We start from the raw sequence: 23,800 nt of genomic DNA, 5'->3' as shown, positions 1-23,800 counted from the left end.
AAGGGAAGGGTAAACCAAGTTTATTGCATACCCCTTATACGTGAGACCACAAGATAAATACCTGAACTCATTTGGTTGTTAGTCTATAAATCATTATTATTCCCATTTAATATTTACAGTTGAAAATGCTACTTTTCTACAAGTTTGAGAAAAATCTTTCAAAATCACCCAATTAGCAATATGTAGAACAAATTTGTAGGACAGTATTTTATAATTTGAATAACATGGCTGGTGGCTTTAAAAAGAAAAAAGAAAATTCAGACACTCTGTACAGCATATACCCAAGTTTCAGAAATAGCGCAACAATATTTAAATGCTATCAATCAAGTGATTTTCTGTATTGATGTTTTCATAAATATAAATATAAATTTTGGCACTAAAATTTTAAGATTTTTTTTCTATTATGATATCATTCTAATGATGCTAGGTATGCCTATATTATTTTAAATATCATCATGGAAATAAAGGCATATATATATGCCTTTATTTCCATGATTTTTTATAGATATGTAATTCTGTCAAACACATGGGTTCCGTAAAATGTGTTCCAGCTTGAGAATGTTTTTCTAAGGAAGGGCTACTTTGATCAAAGTTAGGGTTAAGGTCTTGCTTACTATTGAACTTGATGATTCTGAAATCCTCCTCCAATCATATAATTTGGTGACTTCAAAGAATTTGATTTGTTCTGAACAATTTTTTTTTCCAATTTCACACTGGTTCTTCTAGTTCTGGTAATTTCCCTACTCTCATACTGAGCTATTCTCCAGAAATTAAGTAAGTACAATAAGGGTACACTTTATGTTTGAAATTTCACTCCGGAAATTTCACAGGTGAAAACTAAGCGGCATTTACTTCTTTGTAGCTACTTTTGATATTAACATTTTACATGTCCTTCTACAATATGTTTAGTGGGAAAGGTTTCTTTCCTTTGAATCCGGAAGTAAAGAGATCATCATAAATATGGTCATAAATTGAACAGAAACCAAATAGCTCTTGGTGATCACAGAGAAGATAATGTAAGTAAAGACAGACTGGGTTCATGCCACTGAAAGGTGTCAATCAACAGTTCAAGGCATGAAGTTGTGAGGAATGCTATCTGTGCATTGCTCTTGTGAAAACAACCCTCAACTGGAGAGCGAAGACTGGCATTTCAGAGCCATGAGTCCATAATTAACTGATGGAAAGCGAAAGGGACCATAATGAGCATTTATTTAGTACTTACTAATATGACAAAATTTGATTGTTTTATTTAATTCTTAGCCCATTCCTTTGAGGTAGGAATTATCCCCATGTTTTAGTTTGCTAAGCTGCTCAAACAGATACCATAAATGGGTTGACTTTAACGATGGGAAATTATTAGCTTACAAGCTTACAGTTTTGAGGCTGAAAAAAAATGTTCAAATCAAGGCTTTATCAAGATGAGTCTTTCTTCCTGAAGACTAGCTGCGTGCGATCCTGGACTCCTCTGTCACATGGCAAGGCACATGGTGGCATCTGCTGGTCTCTGTCTTCTCTTCCAGGTTTCATTGCTTTCAGCTTCTTGCTTCCACAGCTTTTTCATTCTGTGTTCATCTGATTTATAAAGGACTCCAGAAGGAGGATTAAGACTCACCTCAGACCACACCTTAACTGAAGTAACCTAATCAGAAGTGTCTACTTAAAATAGGTTTACACACACAGGATTAGATTAGCCTTAAGAACCTGATTTTCTGGGGTACATACAGTTTAAAACCACTACCCCCATATGCAGACAAGGAAACTGAGGCTCAGGGAATTCCACAAATAATCAGTGGTGAGGCAGAGTATGTAATCAAGGTCTCTCTGGTACTAAAACTCATGGTCTTTTCCATTGGCCCCTGTTTCTGCTCTACTGACAGGAAGGAATATTAGTGTAAAGGATTCATTTGGGGGTATACAGGTAGTAATTCTGAACTCAGGCTTTTTCCTATTTTATTCCTGAATTGCTTTGAAATTGGTGCCATTCCTTGATTTCTTCTGTTTTTGTCCTACTTTCTAGGCAAAGCATGATAATTCCACACTGCAGTATGCTCATGGTCTTGGATTCAATATGCGAATGAAGCATCTTCAAAGGAAGACATATGCTTGGGATTAAATCAATCTAATTATTATGCATGGAAATAAGCATGTCTAATTATTTAGGGAATCTAATTATATTTAATAGTAAATGCTTAGCACAATGGAGATCTTTGGACTCATCCTGATCCAATGGAAAGGTCTTAGTAGTCAAGAATCCAAAACTTTAATCCCAGCTTCGTCAATGTTTGGTCAATAACTGCTCTGTTTCCTCATCTGAAAAAAAAAAGGTGGGGGAGGTTGGGAATTGTCTCATTCCCTTTGTATGCAACTTGAGGTCTGAGAAAATAATATAATCTTACCCAGATGAATATAGTTCTTTTACTTTTAAAATGGTAAGGAGATTTTATATTGGACATTATGGAAAGGAGAAGATTACTATAATAACATACACACTCATACCTTGTCTTTAGGACAACTCAAGACAAATCCCATCACATAACCCTATTTCTTTATTCGCTGCTGTGTGTGACGTGGTCAAAGTCTCTGTACCACCTATAATGATGCCTTAGCTCACTCTCCACTAAACATCCTCTTTATAGGAGATAAGTAATGATGATGAAGAATTAAAGAAGCAGAGCTAGAGCAAGAAACTTTGTCTCAAACCCATGTTTCCCCCCATAACACCTTGTCTTAGAAGGTGTCATGTTCTGAATGGCTCCCAGAAACTTCCAATGAGGAATAAGAGTGATGATAATAATAATAATAATTTATTGAGCCAGAAACAGTACTAAGTTTTTTACATGGTTAATTAACTTAAGACTCAGAGTGCTTTACTCACCATGTTCCCATTCTTTTTTTCTTTTAAATAATAAAGAAAGTTTAGGCTAATCTGGTATATCAGACATTATCTGGTAAACTGACAATTTCTTCAGAGAAACAGAACCAGTAGACTATACATACATTTAAAGATTTATTTCAAGAAATTGGCTCATGTGATTATGGGGATTGGCAAGTTTGAAGTCTGTAGGGCAGGCTGTCAAGCTGGAAATTCTCAGGCAGGAGTTATGTCTACAGTCTTGAGGCAGAATTACTTCTTCCTCAGGGAAACCTTAGGTTTGCTTTTAAATTCTTTCAACTGATTGGATGAAGCCACCCACATTATTGAGGATAATCTTCTTCATAGTCAATTGATTGTAAATCTTAACTACATCTTCAAAATACCTTTACAGCAAAACTGGGTACTATAGCTTAGTCAAGTTGATGTATGAAACAAACATCACATTAGGTGATTTTCCAAGTGTTCAAACAGCTGGCAAATGGTAGAATCAGGGCCAGAGATCCTTAACTTGAACATTCACTCTGTAAATCCCCAAACTGTATCATCTGAGCTTCTATTCTGAGAGAGGAAGCCCACATGGGTACTGATCCAGAATTCTAACTTTTGCCCTATTTTTATAACCCCCCCAAATAAAGATTATTATATTTATTATTGATTGTCAAGTATACATGTGTGTATCTATGTCATCATTTTACATGAGATAATAATTATAGCAACAACAATTTTTTAAAGACATTATTTTCACCTTACATTGGAGAAACTGAAGCATAACAGGTTTCTATCTACTCCAAGCTTCTCATAATCCATAAGGTGCAGAGCCAAGGTTTGAACAAAGTTCTGCTTGAAGCCAAGTCCATTACCCATCCTGTGCTGGTTTGTATATATTTATGCCCCCCAGAAAAAGCCATATTCTTTAATGTATTCTTATGGGGGCAGACGTATTAGTGTGGATTGGGTTGGAACCTATTGGTTCAGTGTCCATGGAGACGTGACCCACCCAACTGTAGGTGATAACTCTGGATAATTTTTATGGAAGTGTGGCCCCGCCCATTCATCATGGGCCTTGTTTAGTTTACTGGAGCACTATATAAGCTCAGACAGAAGGAGCTCATGGCTAGCTGGAGCTGAGACAGATGTTTTGAAGATGGCCGTTGGAAGATGATGCAGACATTTTGGAGAAGGCCATTTTTGGAACGCAACCCAGGGGCAAGTAGACACCAGCCATATGCCTTCCCAGCTAACAGAGGTTTTCCAGATGCCAATGGCCTTTCTCCAGTGAAGGCACCCTTTGTTGTTAGATACTTTATGGCCTTAAGACTGTAACTGTGTAACCAAATAAACCCCCTTTTATAGAAGCCAATCCATTTCTGGTGTTTTGCATTCCAGCAGCATTAGCAAACTAGAACATATCCCATGGTTCCTTCCTATCTTATAACAAATTAATTAGTTAATCCATCTCACAGTGACTAAATAAAAACCTACCATGCCAGGTAGCTTTTAAGATTTGCATGAGATGAGGACAGCCCAAGTCTCCATATGTGAAAGAAGCAATATATACCAATTAAGATCGTTCATTAGAACAGCCTTTAAGGATTTTTGGTTTCTCACCTAATAGCTGAACCTTCATCCCTAAACCCTAATCATGTCATTTACCCTTTTGATTGAACAACAAACAGCAGTTGAAGAATGAACAGGCTTCAATTCAAGAATGAATCTGCATTCATAAGCAGATTCATTCTTGCTCTGCCTCAGGACAAAGCACTTTCGGATCACTTTGCCTCATAAAGCATCTGGGATTCCTGTCATGGAGAAACATTTCTGACTGAGAACCAAGAGACCTGAATTCTGTTAATAGCTCAGCCATGAAAGGCAACATGCCCTTGATGTCTCTAAACCTCAGTTGCCTTGTCTGCAGAATGAAAGTTTGGAATAGATGATCTTTAAAAATGCCCTTCTAGTATGGACGGTCTATAAACACTCACTTCTCTGGTCCCCTCCTATGATTGGTTGCTGCTGACAATCCAAAATTTCTGCCCCAGTAGAGAGAAGGAAACAATAGTAAATACTTGCAATGCATGCCTGCCTCTTGGCTTCTAATGAAAATCTCAATGACTTGCTCACAATCAAAGGAGCTGCCTTCTTAATATTTGGGTCCTTGGAGGAGGCCATCAAGATTTACATAAATGGCTTCTTGCTTCTGATTATTCAGGACAAGTACTCAGATTCCAAGATTTACTCTGCACTCCTCAGATTCTCCTCCTTGCCTTCCTTCCCCTCTTCAATGAATCTGTTCTCTCTGCTCCCCTGCTTTCTTACAAGGACCCTCCACTTTATCACCATCACCCACAGACACCTTGATGAAGTCCTTATCAGGCTTACTGGCATTTCCACAAAGACTGCCAAGCAAATTCTGGGTATTTGTAAGGTCCAGGTGTGTCATCCAAGCTCTAGATAAACTGACTGGCTGATGTAATCTTGCACCTGGGACATCAGTGATACCTTTTTCTACACTTACTACCAAAAGCCCATAGTTCTATAAAGGCACTACCTCAGTAACTATAGGAAATGATTTTCTCAGGGAGAAATGAAGATCAGACTAATTTTCACAGGGGGAGCTCTGAAAGAAAACAAAAGGGAAAACTGAGCTTGAGGTATTTTATTCTCAAGGACATGATTTCCACCCACCCACCTATTTATTTTCCTTCCTCTATCACATCCTTCAAAAAACATTCAATAAGCACCTACTATGTGCTAGTTGCTATGTTAAGGGCTGAGGATACAGAGCAGAACAAATCAAATGATGTCCATCCCCTCATGGGATTAACAGTCTGTTGTAATTACATAGTTTTTAACATGTTTCTTCAATAGATTGCGAGATTTTAGAGGACAGAGCCCCTGCCTAAATTATCTCTGACTGCAAGGTTTGCCAACAATTCCTGGTATAAAGGAGATACATAATGAATACTTATAAATATATGAAAACTTCAATTTGTATAAATAAAATGCATGCAATCCTTTATCATCTTTCCACTTGAAGATAGAATCCAAATGTCCTGCCGTAGTCTATAAGGCCTTCTGTAATCAGTCCTCACTTCATCTTACTTACAATTATCCAGGCTTCCCAACTTTCTTTTTGTTGTGTAAGCAGGCCACACTCTCACAAACCTTTATATATGCTACATACCTTGGGCCTGAAATCCTTTTCCCCCAGACCAAGGCAAAGAGAACTCTTCTATGTTACCTGGTTCTCAATTCAAATGAACTTCTGCAACCACTCATCCTGGAGTTAACATTTCCTGCTTCATGGAGCCTCGTAGACAAATTATCTATCTCATTTCTATGGTGAATTTTCTTCAGAGCACTTATCACTATGTAAAATAATCTAGCTCTGTCTAACTTGAAAAGTCACAACCTCTCTGGACTTTTTAGCTTAATTTACAAAACTAGAGCATTAGATTTGATAATTTCTTCAGCCCCTCCCCTTTGAGCTCTGAAGTCCTTATCCAAGGATCCATGCAGGAAAGAAAAGACTAAGATCATGCTCAATTGTTAAACTTTTTTTCAGTCAGCAAATATGTCACATGCACTCCTTGGGTGAGAGTCTGTTCATTCCTCTAGTAAGTCAGTGATGAATTCATCACATTCCTTTAGATCAAGAAGTTTCAAATTTATTTATGGGCATGGTATACGCAATGGAAGGGGGACTATATCCCACATTAAAAAAATAAATTAAAAATGCTCTGAATTCACAGATGTAAGAATCCTGTTTGGCTGGGAATAACCAAGGATAGTGGAGGGAGTGAGGAAGGATGTGACCTAGGGCTTAACTGATAGCATTATTTCAACAGTTGTTTCTAAAAGCATTCCAAGAAGGATCCTTGTTTTAAGTAAAATTGGGAGGTAAGGGGTTTTCTATGTGTTTTGGAGAATAAAATACAAAATATAATATATGTATATAATATTTATATGATATATAAAAAGTTCATTTATTAATTGATAAAAACAGCAGTCCATTCAAAAGTCATTCAGCTGTACATCTTTTCTAGTGCCTACATTAGGAATACGAACTGGCTTCTACACCCAGGGGACCTTATAGCTTCAAAGCAAAGATAGATATTAATTAATCATGGAAATAACAGAGAGCCTCAGATAGTCTGAGGATTAAGAATGGCTTTGCCATGGAACCTGAGGGTCAAGCAGGATTCATATTTGCTTCAGTTTACTCTATCTCATTGATAGACCTAGTATCAATGTACATCAGATACTCCCTCCTCTGCTTCAGATTTTCTGAGAGATGATCCAATTAATCCAACCAGGCTGATTGACCCTTTGAAAGGCAGTCATTCAAAAATGAGTCTTAGGCCAACCCTTGGACTGTCCCCATCACTGGAAGATGCCCTCGTCTAAATCAAGTGTTGTGGTTCTCTTATAAGGAAAGTGTCCTCTCCTCTTACGTGTGAGAACCATCCATGTGGAGGTCTATGGCTCAGTCAGTTTTCCAGAGAAGGGTCCAGAGGTGTGACAAGCACCGGGAGGATGCTCTCCAGCATACGCAGCCAAGTCTTCATGGGCTCACAGACCTAGCAGTAGAGAAGAAATAATGACGACAATGCAGAGGAAAGCATAGCCTGAGGAAGCACAGATGAAAGCCTTTCAAACCAGCTGTCATGGGTCCAGAAGGCAACCTATAGCAGGTGATACCTGAGGGTAAAGAGAAGTGCTTTGAAGAAAGTGGGAAAGAAAGGCAAAGAGAACAGTATGATATAAAGCGTGAAAGTATAAGATAAAACCAAGGAGTTAAAAACTAAGCAAGATAGCATGAAATCATATCATATCAATACTATGATCCCATAGCACTGATAAGCATATACATTGATATGGTAGCATAGTGCCTGATGTGTAATAACCTCTAAAAGGTTACGCTTTTAATTGCTTTGTTTATATGGCTAGAAGTAAGACAAAAGCCTGAACATGCTCCCTTTCCCTTAATGCATGCCAGGGGTAATAGCATTGTCTTTACCTTCAGAATGCTTGCAGATAATTTATAGCTTTGCCATATACCCAAGATATGGGAAAATAGAGAATTTACATGAAGTATGAAAAGCAGCTCAATATTGCAGTCAGCCAAGCATATCTATAGTTTACATCATTGAAAAGTACACTGTAACACTCTAGATGACTGTTCTCAGAAGTTTTTTTTTTTTTTTTTTTTTTCCTGGCTGAGTCCAGAATTAGAAGAGATTTTCCTCTGGCTCCTTCCCTGGAATGGGTAGATGGCAGATATGCATCCGGGGATAAAATATCTCTATAGCCTTCAACATACAACACTTGTATGCAAGAGTAGACAAAAAATGGCAGGTCCCTATCATTTCCTTATCTGTTGTGTATTTATCAGAGTTCATCAGTAGGACAGCAACCCCTACCATATGGAGAGTAGGGGCAAATTCTTCTAGCTCTGTGCATGGTAGTTTCAGGAGAGGGTTGTCAGGTAAAATGCAGATGCCCAGTTAAATTTGAGTTTCAGATAAATAATGAATATGTCTTTAGTATAAGTATGTCTCATGCAATATTTGGCATATGCATGCACTAAAATGTATTGGATGTTTACCTGAAACTGAAATTTAACTAGGCATCCTGATTTGTATTTGCTAAATCAGGCAACCATATTCCAAGATTAATCTTGATGGACAGAGAAAATGATCCAAGTTATCAGAGACAAGCATGAAGGCTCAGTTCATTTAAAGAAGAATATTCTTTGGATGATTTAAACTTTGACTAGTACCTTCCAACTCCCTGAAATATTCTTTGTTTGGTAATACATGGATTAATTATCTGGCTATTACAAAGGAAATGTGTCCAAATGTACAAATAAATCCACCAGCAAAATCAGTATCTGTATCTGTCCCTGTCTTTTGCTCTCTTTCTCTAGAGCTGAGGACTCTGAAAAGGAAAAAGAAATGAGTGAAGAACACGATGGAAAGATTTTTATGTACATTTTAGAAACTTGCTCTACAAATGAAGAAGATTTTCGGTAATTTAATTTTACCCCAATTGAAATTTAAGTAAGGTAAAAGTAGCAAGTAGTAAGAGTGTCAATGGAATAATAAAGTACTTTTTTGTACACAAGTCCTGCAGTATTATTATAAAAAGTTTTGTTTCTTGGAGGAAAAAAGAAACACACACACACATAATTTGCCATTCAATATAATGGATCATTAACTGACAGAAAGCTGTCCACTTGCCCTGTAGACAACAACCATTGAAAACAAAATAATTTAACTATTTAACTCTTAAACTTACAAAATAGTGGGCTATTGCTAAGGAAAACCTTAAGTTGTGGCTAAAAAGATAGCAGCATAAACAGAATGATATTCATGTGAAAATGTACTTTGGAAAAATGCAGGCTCTGAACACATTGTTTCAGTAAGTTACAAGATATTGAAAGAAGCTAAACTATTTCCCACTTAGGTAGGAGGATTGATCTATTTTGCTTCAAGCCAAAGCTACCAGCCTTAATGTTTTGAATAGTGTTGTCACATAATCTTATAGATTTAATTGTCATCTCTATGTGCACAAGACACAGATCTAATTATCTAACCCTTTAGGGAGCAAATTCAGTTTATGTCCATTTGATGGTGTATCTCCTTTTCTTTTTCCTTGAGGAAATAGTCTTCAGTCTTAAAGGAACTTTTGAACATTTCAATTCAAATCAAATCAGGCATCTATAATTTTGCACTTGGCATCAAGGATTCCAGAGCCATATAAGAGATTTTACCCAATTCCTCTGGTAATAGAGGACCATGATTGTAGAAAATTTCAGTTATTTCAGATTTCATAAATCCTCTGTGGAGGGAAATGGAAGTTCCCAATGACATATAGAGTAAAAGAAAAATCACTTTTAATCACCCATTGATCAAACTGAACAGAAAAGACACTGCCTTTTTTGTTTCAGCATGTTCTACAGATTTTCAACTAAAAAGACATTCTATGAGCATACAGGGCAAAGATACGAAGGAAAGAAACAGAAGTTTCATTTCACTAATTGTATTCAAATCAGGTTACCCACTTCTCGGTTATCTATAAATGCACAGTAGCCAATATTGGAAACCTACCAAAAATCCATTGTTAGGTCAGGCCTGGAGAGTTTATTTTTAAAGTTCTAGCTTGCTGTTACACAAATGGGAAGTATTATTTAAAGATTGCAATCTCCACATGGAACATACTTTCCTAAAGCAATAGGATTTGGATTTATTGACAGTGCATTGTACTATGAAGTAATTTTTAACAGAGATATATCAACTCAAGAAAACCCAAAGTACATGCATCAAAAAGGGAGGGAGATTTGGAGAAAGCATCAAACTAGACAAGCACTGAAAATGCAAAGGTTAAATGAATAAACATTATGAAAACAAAATTTAGTCAAGGGAATAGAAGAGAAGTAGCAAAAATACTTCAAAGCCTGACTTATTTTCTTGAAAAACCATGCTATAGTTAGCATCAGTTTTCTACCCTTGAGGTACTGGTTTTTGTTTTTTGGTTTTTGGTTTTTTTTGCAGAATTCTTTTGTACATTATTCATATCCTTAACAAAAAGAGCTAAGATGGTTTCAAGCTGATTGGTTGTTGTATGGCAACCATGTTGTTTTGATGTTGCTTTTATATTCATTTCAATAAAATTGCCTCAAAGGAACATGACAGCAAGTGCACAAAGGAAACACAAATAAAAGTGCAAACATGAACTCTTCAGCTTTTCTAGTAATCAAAGACGTGGGAATTAAAACGAGATACTATTTTTTTACCCACCAAATTAAGGTTTTAAAAATAAGAATGCTTAAAATTGCCTAGTGTGTATTATGTTATAAACTGTTGGTAGAAATAAAAATGGTTACATATTTTCTGGAAAGCAATTTGGCAATATATTTGGCAATATATATACATATATGTAAAGAATCTTAAAAATGTTCACACCCTTGGATCTAGTACTTTCATTTCTAAGAATCTATTTGAAACAAAAAGTCCAAAAAAAAAATACTTAGAAATGTATGTATAAGGTTGTTCATTGCAATTATTTATTACAGTGTAAAACAGCCTCACTGTAAATCAATATGGGAATGTTTAAATAAATTATGTTAAGTGACTACAATGTCATGTTATGTAGTTCCTCACACAATATTTGTAGGCTAGGAGACATGCATACAAAATGATGTTAAATTAGAGAAAGAGAGCAGAATCTCAAGTTTTATATTCAATGTTATTCCAATTTTGAGACATATGGGTGTGTGTGTGATGTATATGTGTTTGTGTTTGTGTGCCTGTGCATCTGCTTTATCATATTTACGCTTAACATATGAAGAAAATACTAGAGGAGGAGATTCTAAATATGAATAATGCTTACCTTTGGGTTGAGAAAAGCATGGGTGTTTTAATTCCTTTTATTTTCCCTATTTTTCAAATTTTCTACATTAAGCGTCTATCAATTTATGATAAAAACATATTTTAATGGGCCTCACTAACAGATTGACCTTGTATTTCATGTGACAAAGGTCCATTTTTATCTGCCAGTTTAAGACAAAATCTTGATTTATTATAAATGACTGAATCAGCTGGGGTGTGGAAAATTTCTAATTAAATAACTGAATGGGAACTGAATTTGTTCCTACACTCTGTTCTTTACCAAAAAAATCAATGTTAACAATATGCAATATTTGTTCATCATTTTAAGAGGAGTCAAGCTTAATATTAGTTTCCCTGATTTAAAATATAATTGCATAAAAAGGTAGATAGCTGAATTGCTAAATAAATGCTCTTATTTTTAAGAAGCACATCTTTTTAGAGTTAATGCTCAAAATATACATTTCATAAAGTTCAGATGCTATTTAATTTATAACATGACTCATAAACATTGAAAATATGAAAGCTGTAGATTTTTCTTTAATTTACATAGAATCCAAATAGTGTAACTTATATTTACATTGAAAAGGATAAACTGATTGTTTCCTTTCCTTTTTTCTTGAGTCTCATTAAGTTAATTATTGACTCTGAAGGATCATAAAAAATGTAACATCATTTTTCTGGAGTATTTTAGAACTTTACACAAATAACTGATTGAGTCCATCCAAAATGGTAATTAAGATAACAGAAAAAATAACTATGATTATTTTTTATTGATTTCCCTGATTTAACAAAGTCAAAAGAGTCAAATATTTTCTCTGTATCTTAAAAGCCTGGAATGCTCAGTTTTTGTAGGTAATTTGTTTCCTACCTGCAGGTCAGATCATTTGTAAGATACATTTAATTTAAGCTCAAAACTAGAGATATGTTTCAAAATTGTGTATTTTATGGGAATCTCAAAGTAATAAAAAACTGTGATTTCAATATCTGCACAACCAAATGGTTAAAACCTCAGTCTAGACTCAGAATGACCTGGATTTGAAATTTGAAACTAAACTCCCTAATTTAGTAGTGCTGCAGTCTTTCAAAAGTTTTTAGCATCTCTAAAACTGTTCCCTCATCTACAAAGCAGGACCCAAAATGTACTTACCTCATTAGATTGTTTTAAAAGGAAGGAATTCGTTGACACATGTCAACTTTCCTAAGCACTCAATTAATGATAACCATTATGAAATATACATATGTATATGTGTGTGTGTGTGTGTGTGTGTGTGTGTGTGTGTGTGTGTATGAACAACAGTTTCTGGAATCATTGGTACCTAAGTATCAGGCATTACACTTACACCTAGTTTCTTTCAAAATATATTTCCCCTAAGGAAATGCCTACCTACACATTGGTTCTTTTGTGCTATGTGGCAATTTCCAATTACTCTCCTAGGAACAGTGCAACAACTCAAGTACAGATCTGAGCATTAGGAGTAACAAGACAAATGCATGGAAGTACTATGGAAGTACCTACCCAACTCCCTCTTTTTCCTCCTGAACTTTTTAAACCTTATGGTCGAAACAGTTAAAAACAAAACAAAACAAAACACAGAACAAACAACAAAACAAAGCTGTAGTTAGGGAGAGGTCTGTGATTTTTTTATATGACACAGATTATTCCAATTTAATTTTTCATAAATGCTGCCATCTAGTGTTCACTAATTCATCTTTGATGTGGACGGTAAAAAAAAAATCTTAATGTCTAAGTAATGTTTCCCAGTTCTCAGAGGCAAACAGCCTCATGTCAATTTATTTCATGTTGTCAGGTCATTTGTTAGTCTCATATCTGGAATAACAAAGTAATGTTAAAATAACAACTATCACAATAGCTAAAGTTCACTCCTATAGAGATGGTATTTTATTCTGTGAAATACAATTACATCATAATCATAGTTCTCTATCTTTCTTTCTCTCTTTCTCTCTCTCCCTCTGTCTCTCTGTCTCTCCCCACCCTACCCCACCCCTAGCTCCCCTCTCTGCCCTCTTGCAAGCTTTCCTTAGAAATGTTTTGCTCTCCATTGTGTTCCTGGCTCCCAGGGTCCTGCTTGGCACGGTGTCATGTGTGTAATAAAATATCCAATGTTTATATGCCAATGACTGTTCTAAGCAGTTCTTATATATTATCACACAAACCCTGAGGAAGATTCTATTATTGTTCCATTTAACAAACGAAGAAAATGAAGCCTAGGGAAGTTGAATAAATTTCCCATGAACCTATAGCTGGCAAGTGGCCAGGCCAGGATTTGCAGTTAGTAGTGTGACTCAAGAACTCTTACTTTCAACCAATACTGGTTATTAAGTGATCAAATTTGAAATATGGTTTGGATCTCAGAATAGCTACAAATGTACACAAGTTGACTGACAAATGAGAATTGAGAAAAATCATTTACCCTCCTTATAAGATATCATAACTTGTAAAGAATTTAATACACTATAAAACTTAAATAAAAATATTGAGGGTAATTGAAAGATATTACCACTTATCCACAAGATGGAAACATATGAAATCTTATTCTATCTCCAAACATTAAATGCATACTAATAAGTTAGATGTTTGATTTCAGTCATTTTTTTCATGAATGATTACCCCTAAAAAAGTCTCATGAAAAGCATGACAACTTAACCACAGAAGTGCTTTGTTTATTTAAAACAGTGATTTAGTAGTGTGATTTTGATTATTTTATGCTGTTTATTCTGTTACATAATTCTGCTCCATTGCAAAATTTTTTATAAACATCAGTATCTTTTTCTGTTTGGTTCTACACAGAGAAACTGCCTTCCAAGCTTAGGAAACTGTTTCAAATCAGAAACCTCACATGAGGGTTCTGATGCTCATTGAGAGCTCATCCATCCAATGGGGTCATACCATGAATCTGTTACTAATGACAAAGGGACAGTTCTAAGTACTTTGTTCCAGAAGTAAAAAAAAAATACACATTGTTGGCTTACCCCACTCATTTCCAAAACAGGAGAAGATCTAGAAAAAGGTACAATTGAATCAATCCCTTCTGTGCCAGTTTGAATGTATTATGTTGCCCAAAACGCCATTATCTTTGATGTAATCTTGTGTTGGCAGATGTATTAGTGTTGATTAGATTGTAATTCTCTGAGTGTTTCCATGGAGATATGACCAACCCAACTGTGGGTGATGACTCTGATTGGATAGTTTCCATGGAGGCATGGCCCCACCCATTCAACAGAGGCCTTGATTAGTTTACTAGAACACTATATAAGCTCAGACAGAAGGAGTGAGCTTGCAACAGCCAAGAGGGACACCTTGAAGAACGCACAGGAGCCGAGAGAGGAGCTAGCTGGAGCCGAGACAGACATTTTGAAGACGGCTGTTGGAAGCTGATGCAGACATTTTGGAGAAGGCCATTTTGAAACACAACCTGGGAACAAGCAGATGCCAGCCACGTGCCTTCCCAACTAACAGAGGTTTTCCGGACACCATTGGCCATCCTCCAGTGCAGTTACCCGATTGTTGATGTGTTACCTTGGACACTTTATGGTCTTAAGACTGTAATTGTGTAGTCAAATAAACCCCCTTTTATAAAAGCCAATCCATTTCTGGTGTGTTGCATTCTGGCGGCATTAGCAAACTAGAACACCTTCTTACCAAGACATTATATAAGCAAATCATTTTCCTATGGAATATCCACAATAGCACTGCCTAGTATGAAGTTAAATGACTGACATGATTAATGATAGATTGATTTTAAGTCTATTAAAAATAAAAAGGGAAATGCATTCCTCTTAAAATTCATTTGTTGAAATATCCATAAGGGTTATAATAAAAAGTCATTTGAAGATCAGGGCGAAAAAACTCAATTAATGATTTAGAAGTTTCAGAAAGATTCCAAGAATAATTTTTGCTTATTTTTGTTCAATTCATAAAAGCATAGAGTGCTAAAGAGTCATGGAGAATTTCCATGCAAACTTCTATTTGATAAATAGAAAAATTGGAATCATAAGATATTAAGGAAGTTTGTCCAAGTGCATGTGCTATTCATACATCGAAGACTAGAACCTAGAAACTCATTTCCTGATCCAGTGCACTTTTCCCTGCATGGGAGAAGGAGCGTCCTTTTTAAAGTTTATCTAAAACAAAGTCTTGTTAAAAACAAATATTGAAAGGACAGAAAGGATGGAGTTAAAGTAATAGACCTGACATTATCATAGGACAACAAATAGTTAAGTACTCATAACTCATTTAGCCATTCATTCAATTATTCATTTAACAAACATTCATTCTGGCTTCACAATCTTCCAAAAATAGGCTAAAATCAAACAATTAGCAACTATCCATTGTCAAACATATCAGATGTTAAAGCAGAATTTATGTAGCAAACCTTTGAAATGTTAAAGCAACTTATTATTTTACCAATGTTTCCATGTATATTTTCATCTTCAAACCATTCTGAGTTTGGTAATAGCAGAAATTTTATAACTGTTTATTAAAGACTGAGGATCTGAGTCTTTTGAGGAAAGCCTATTTTTTTCCACACTGACTTCTTTGCCCTCCTATTTCCATTCCAATAGGAACATATTTTTTTGAGTCCAATCTCCTAGTTTTCAAAAAGGGAAAAATTATATGTAAAATTGCATAAGGACAAATCAATACAGATGTTTATCTTTAGCAAAGAAACAAAACTCATTTTTCGTCATGAATACAGACATAGTTATATATTAAGCCAAACATACTCAGTTGCTATTACTTTGATAATGTGCTTCCAAAGAGCGTATTTTTACTTCATTCTTACAGGCTTAGGGATCAAACTATATAAATCAATTGTCTCCACCTCCTAAGTTGTCCATATATGGACACTTCGCATTTTTGTTGACCAGGCCCATAATTAGACAGGAACTCTGCCATTATACATATTATATATAATTTTTAGTGGAACAGATTGGGAGACCTTATTTGGTAGTTTTACAAATCAGATATTAAAAATATAAATGGAAATGTGTAATTAAACATTTACTCCAAGGCAAATTCCAGAACCAAAGCAGAGATGATGTATATTATTGTTCTTAGGCAATTTGCAATCAAAACCTGCTCTGAAACCAGCATATTTTTCTGTCAGTGGCTCTAATCTTCCATTTTATCATCTAAAGAGAACAATGTGAACAGCAAAGTTGCTGAGTGGATTTTAACATTCTCTTTGGGCACAGAGATGAAAAAGTAACAAACAATAGTTTAATTATGTTTTTCACCCTTCCACCACACACAAGGTATTTGCAGTGTCTGAGTAAGATTTAGTGTGGGTTTGATTTACAGTCATATGAATTGGATTAATTGCAGAGGCATATTTAAACCAAAATAGTATGTTTGAAGACAAGATCAAATGTAATGGAGGTAGGACTTTCTATGGAATGTCAGGTGTGACAGTTTGAGTTAGGTCTGTATAGAGAAAGTTTTTCAAGTTTACACTGAAAGATTTACATTGCAGAAAATATATCCATAACTAATATTTCTCAATGCATGTGGCTTTTTATTACATGCATATATACTTGTATGTTCAGCAAATTGATTAATGATTAGTACTATTTTCTACAGTGCAAATTGTAGGTCATGAATTCCTGGTAAGAATGTTTTGAATTTTACTCTGAGTGAGATAAGATGTCTTTAGCGGATTTTGAGCAAAAGAGCGACATGATTTGATTTGTCTTTTGAAAGGGTCACTGGCTGCTATGTGAAAAATAGAATGTCAACTCACAGGGGTAGATGCAGGGACATTGGTTAGAAGGCTATTGAAATGATACTGGCAAAATATGAAAGTGGCTTGGAATAAGGTGGAACTAACTGTAGATAACTGTTCAATTTCCAAAAAGAAATAATTATAACTTACCCCAAATTAGTAACTTAATTGAAAGAGATGAGAGTCTGTAGCTTTCCAAATAATAGTACTAATCAATCAATCAACCCTGAAGTCAAAACATGACAAAGAAATCTCAATTAAAAAAAATGATGAGCAAACTCATTTATTTATTATTAGTCAATTGAGTCCTTCACTTCCTTGAAAGAATAGAAAACCAAAAACTGCAAGAAATTATTCAGATGTGCGAAGTTGTTCAATTTTAGGAAATCAATTCATGCAGTTCATGACTTCAGTTATAAGAAAATTACATCTTGTTAAAAGCATAAGTTCTATGATAAAATGCAGCACCGATGCCTAATTAAAATAAAGTCTAGAAGAATAAGAATAAAATATTTCCTTATAACAATGAAGATATTGTATCTCACATTTTGAGAGCTAATATAATTATGAAAATGCTCTGAGGACTTTCACATTAAGTAAAGTCAGACTTCAGGAAAAACTCAAGGATATACCCAGTGTCATTATTAATACTTAGCCATGTTTCATGAGTTGCATGCAATGCCTCAGCATTAGACTGAAAATGGAAAATATACAGAATATATTGCAGATTTGTTCTAATAAATAGAAATCACAACAAGTAAAAGAAGAGCAATGCAGCAGACAATACTGCAAAGTTGCAAATTAGTAACAATTGCACAATTTTGAAAATGTATAAATTACAAAATGAACACTTGTCTAACAATTATAATGTGAAGACTATCAGATATGCAAACTTCTCAACCATTACAAAAATACAAATATAAAATGATATGCCATGTTTTAACAGTCAAATTGACAAAGGTTTTTCTTTAATGAAAATAATGTAAATATGTTTGAGGAAATTCATCTCCTTAAGCATTGTTGATAGTAGTATAAATTATTTAATATTTCCAATTAGCAATTTGGGAATATATATGAAAGGATTCCACTCTGGCACTCCCTTACCTATCAATTTTTCTTCTACATAACCCATAAAAAATAAGTCCTTGATTATTATGATCAGCAGTTTTTTAAAAAACATTGATGTCCTAAATACTAAAATGGCTAATAAATTATGATAAACCCACATGATAGAATACCATACAGTCATTTAAAAAATTGGATGTGGAAGAAATTAACAAACCTGAATTTTTAATGCTATATTAAGTTTAATTAAACTGGTTGTAAAATATTGTGTGCAGTACAAAAAAAAAAAAATCTCTCTTCATAGTGAAAGTTAAAATATTATAAGAACATATTCCAAAGTGTTTCTTTTGGTTAACTCTAGGTGATAGGATTTTGATGTGTTTTTCCTGCCTTTTGCTCTGTAGACTCTCTTATTAAACTCTGACAATAAATATGTATTATTTAATAACCATATGAAAACAGTTTTGTAGTTGATCAAGCAAATACCATGAAATGGGTCAGATTAAACAATGGGAACTTATTTGCTCATGGTTTTGAGGCTAAAAGAAAGCCCACATCTAGGCACTGTTAAGGCAATATTTTCTTCCCGACAACTGGCGTTCTGGGGTCTGCTACGGGTGATCCTTGTTTCTTAGTTTGTCACATGGCAAGGCACATGGTGATGTCTCCCGGTCTCTCCCTTCTCTTCCGGATTCCATTTATGTCCAACTTCTGGCTGCTCCCTCTGTGACTTTCTCTCTCTGTGTCTGAATTTCATTCCGTTTATAAGAGATGCCAGTAATAGGATTAAAACCAATCCTGATTGGGCTGGGCCACACCTTAACTGAAGCAACCTCATCAAAAGGTCTTACTTACAATGGGTTCACACCTACAGGAATTGGATTAAGTTTAAGAACATGTTTTTCTGAGGTACAGACAGCTTCAAACCATTACAGGTTGTGGAGAGATTTTAAGCAAATATAATGATCTATTCCATGAAAATTTGGCTGAAGTCACCTGTAAACAATCAGGGACTGCGTTTTTTTAGTGATACAAATCACCTGTATTTTATTTTGCTGTTTTACAAATAATATATAATTACATATTAATATAGAATTCAAGTAATATATATTTGAATATATCCAATTGTTTTTAATCACCCTGTATATCTGAGGAGGAGGTATCATCACCTATGTAATTGAGAATTTAAGTGTCAACTAATGTTTTTAACTTCCCACTTGGAAATTCCCTAATTGCCTTTCTAAGCTGCTATAACCCACTAGCCATCTTGAGATTCTCACTCCAATTTTTCCTGTTTGTGATCTCCTTGCTGCAGTAGTCTTTCAATAAACTTGTAGCCTTGATTCTGCTGGTGATTGTTTCTTTTGACAGTTTTGGCATCAGAAGTGGGATCCAGATAAGATCCCTGACCATCCCCTTGGCCGGTGAGTGAACAGTTGCTGATGATTATGGCAACTATTTTGTGTACTGCTCTCTTGTCACCCAAGGAGTGCTAGGGGTAAGTTTCTCCTTAATACAAGCCCCACTCTCTTTGTGTCTCTGGGTTCTCTCCAGATTTATTGACTGGTTTTAGTTTGTCAGAGGTCTGCTTGGTAAGTGCCTGGTTTGGTCAGTGTGTATATGCATGTGTTGTGGGGGGAAGAGAGGTTGTTTTAGCTTCCTAAACTGCCCAAGGAAATACCAGAGATGGGACAGGTTAAACAATGGGAATACATTCACTTCTGGTTTGAGGGTGGGAACAAGTCCAAATCACGGCATCATCAAGGCAATGCTTTCTTTCCAATGATGGGTGGCATGGGGCTGGCTGCTCGTGATTCTTGGTCCTTAGCTTGTCACATGGCAGGGAACATGGGGCTGTCTGCTCGTCTCTAGCTTCTCTTCCAGTACTGTTGACGTTCAGCTTCCAGAGGCCTGTGACTTTCTTTCTCTTTCTGAATTTCATTCTGCATATAAAAGACTCCATTAAAAGAATTATTACCCTTCCTGATGGGGGGAGAGGCATACCTTAACTGAAGTATCCCTATCGAAAGGTCCTACTTACAATGGGATCATACCACAGGAAAGGAATAAATTTAAGAACATGTTTTTCTGGAGTACATACAGCTTCAAACCACCACAGCTAATAAATTATAACAAACCCATATGATGGAATACCATGTAGTCTTTTAAAAAATTGGATGGGGAAGAAATTAACAAACTGGAAATTTTTATGATCTATTAAGTGTAATTAAACAGGTTTCAAGGTGCTATGTACAGAACAACAACAAAAAATCTATCTTCTCATACTAAGAGTTAAAAAATTACAAGAGTATATTCTAAAATGTTACCTTTGACAATCCCCAGGTGGTAGGATTATGGTGTGTTTTTTTCTGCCTTATGCTATTTTAAATCTCTTAAAATTTGGCAATACACATGTATTTTTTAATAACCATATGAAAACAAGGAATAGAATGCATTTTATAATAATTCAGTTGAAGATGTGTTGATGCCAAAGGAGAAAGGATGGTAACAGTATTGATCAGGGGATCAATCTTTCTTTACAAAGGCTTTTGGCTCATTCATTCTAACAAGCATTGACTGACTCCCTTTTCCATTGTGTTCCATATGCTAGGCAGAAGGCATTTAAAGAAGACTTAGTCACAAACACTTTCTCATAAAGCTCATAGACTAGTGAAGGAGACTGGCAGGTGCAACATCAGTGCAATTGGAATGAATTGGGTATTAATGTCATATTAAAGGGGCACAATGTAGCAGTTTGGCTACTGGGGAGAATATGAGGTAAGAAAAGGCACCCTAGAACAGTATTCTTGAAATTAATATTAAACACTGAGCAGGAATTTTCCACATAGAAATAGTGGGCAAAGACAGTCCAAGAAGAGGGCTTAGCACAAGCTAAGAAGCATTAATATAATCCCATCATTGTCAATTATCACTAACTCCGATTATGATCAATATCCTGAGTATGAAACTGATTGAAATAGCACCTTTATTGTCACTCTAGGCCTGTATAGCATGGCTTACAAATAAGACTCTAAAAGATCTAGTCCCTTCTTAACACTCTCCTCTTTCACCATTTCAACATGCCAGTCTTGGCTCCAACCATATCACACAGCTCCACGTCTCCCAAACATGACACATTAGTTCATTCTCAATACCACTTGCATCCCATCCTCTTCAAAAAGCAGCCTCAGATGCCATAGTCTTCATCCGATAACCGCATCTCAGACTTCTTTAGCATCATGTGCATACCTCATTTAAAGTGCCTTGTTCCTGTGCTATTTTTGAGTGATTATGTCTTATTCAAATATTCCAGCATTTAGCACAGAACCTGATGCACTCTAGACAATCAAAAGTTGTTTATTGAAAGAATTGATAAATAAGTGATTTAATAATGAATTTTATCCAAACAGTCTTTGCTACACAATTTGGTAGAAAAAGTTAGTCTATAGCTTGACATTATCTCAGAAGACAAACCAGGGTAAGATGATCAACATGAGCTTATATCTACCTAAGAAATCAAGAACCAAAATCAGGTTGAAACAAAATAATTCATTAAGGCTCCCAAATGATCTGAATTACAGAAATTGAGCCAAGCTTCTAAAATCAAACAAACAAAAAATTTAAGAAAAAAAAGAAAAAGAAAAAAACCGTGGACATGTTCAATTTGAAATTAGGTATATTCATTTCAAAAATGATTTTATCTGAACAATTCAAGATAATCCAATAGTTCCCTAAATCAAGCTTGAACTAAAATGTAGTTTTATTTCAACAAGAATTCTGGTAAATAAACCATGGCAGTAGTATTTGATAAGTACAAAAGTCAATGTTATGTTTGATGCTCTCTGTCTAGCCTCAATGATAAAAAATAAAGTGAATGGCTCTTTTATTTATGATTTATGACCAGGGAAGGAGAAACCACCTATTCTTGCATAGGGAAAGTATTTGCTGCTGGGTGGCCTAACAACTTCTCCAGCTCCTAAATTCCTCTCTTATTTACACAGCCATTTTGTAACCCGAGTCTTCAAATAAAAGGCATGTTGAGGGAGGAACTTACTCTCAAGACATTCCTTATTTGCATGGTTGCAAAATATGCTTGAAAAAATGTGAGAATCATATAGGCCACACAGCGGAAGCTGAAGATTTTTGATATCTTCTCTTGGTACATGAGAATTCCTACGCTATCCTGAAGGGTCATAAGTCTTGTCAGAAAATGAGTTATATAGATTGCACAGACACCACTGGGAAACCATGGATAAAATGTAGAACTGGCTCTTTCACAGGCTGCCTTATAAGCTAACCATCTGAGGCTTGGGAGTTTGTACTTTGCACATGTGTATTTCCAATAATCCTTACTACAGGGTATTACATAGAGCAGTGAGTCAACAAATGTTTAATGAATAATTAAATTAATGAACGGATAAATTCTCTTTATGGAAACATGGTTTGATATGAGGGTACAGGTGAGCTAGCTCTAAACAGTAATACCATGTAAAAACCCTTTGGCTCAACCTTGCTATCCTAGACAGAACTTACATAAGCTCATTAGCCTTATAAACTATGTACACATGGATATATATGTGCAGTTACAGACTCATGCATGATGGATATATGTGTCCATATATGTATTCTGCTTGAATATGTGAGCATAAAGATATCCAAAAAAGAATGCATATCTCTAAATAACTAAATACTTTAAGGGTATATATTTTTTTAAATCTCTTTTTAGTGAGAATATGGGTATTTTAAGCTTTATTTTGCTGGTCTTTATTTTCTAAATTTTCTGGAACAAATACTCAGTATTTCTATAATCATAAAAATAAACTACAAACAAGATATCCATGGAGTTATAGAGAGGAAAGAGAATAGAATCCTTCTTTCTACTATAAGGAGACTAAATATTATTCACTTGATTGAACATATGAAAACAGAAGCCCAGTTCAACAATTGGTTTATAAGTACCCACTCTGGGTGAAACTCTGCAAATGCTGTATCTGAGAAGACAGACGTGAATAGAAATTAGTCTCTGCCCCATGATTTCCAAAAAGTTGAATTAAAAGTAATATAGGACTAACCTTTTGTTTGCAAGAGCATCCAGTTGACTGGAAGCTCCCACTGTGTGAATATTCTGTGAAGCTCTACTGTATCTGTGGCTAATTTTTTACATGGTTTTGAGTTAACCTCCTCGCTGCCTTGCAGGATTGCTCTCAGAAACAAGGCGGACAAACAGAAGAGGAGGCTGTGTTCCCCTTCAAGAGGAGAAAGGATTTGTGAGCAACTCAATGGAACCTTTGGCAGGAACATTAAGAAAGGTCTGGGTCTCTCTGACTGTCAGATTAAACAAAGCAAAGGATGTCGTTTATTTTACTTAAGTCAGCTCAGTCGATTCATAATACCAGTGGTAAAAGCATCTTAGAAGAACAGGTCAGGGATCACTAATCCTTTCTTAGTGGCTTTATTATCATATTAGATTTAAGCTAAAGGAAATACAATCCGATAAGCAGCTAAGATGTTTACAGAGAATTAAAACGCTTTCTGATATTATTTGGAACTGCACAGTTTAACTCAGTTTAAAATTAGAAACAACTTTCCTTCCATTAACTGAATAAAAGAACACTATATGTGTATTAATATGTGAAATATCTGGCATTTATGACCATCTCCAAATCTACTGAAGTAATGTCCTACTTGGACCCCCAACTTCATTTCTATACTCCTCTTTCACT

The sequence above is a fragment of the Choloepus didactylus genome, chromosome 3 (genome assembly GCF_015220235.1).
Source record: "Choloepus didactylus isolate mChoDid1 chromosome 3, mChoDid1.pri, whole genome shotgun sequence".
In the NCBI taxonomy this organism is placed as follows: domain Eukaryota; kingdom Metazoa; phylum Chordata; class Mammalia; order Pilosa; family Megalonychidae; genus Choloepus; species Choloepus didactylus.
The sequence above is the reverse complement of the archived record's forward strand: the minus strand, read 5'-3'. Positions refer to the sequence as shown.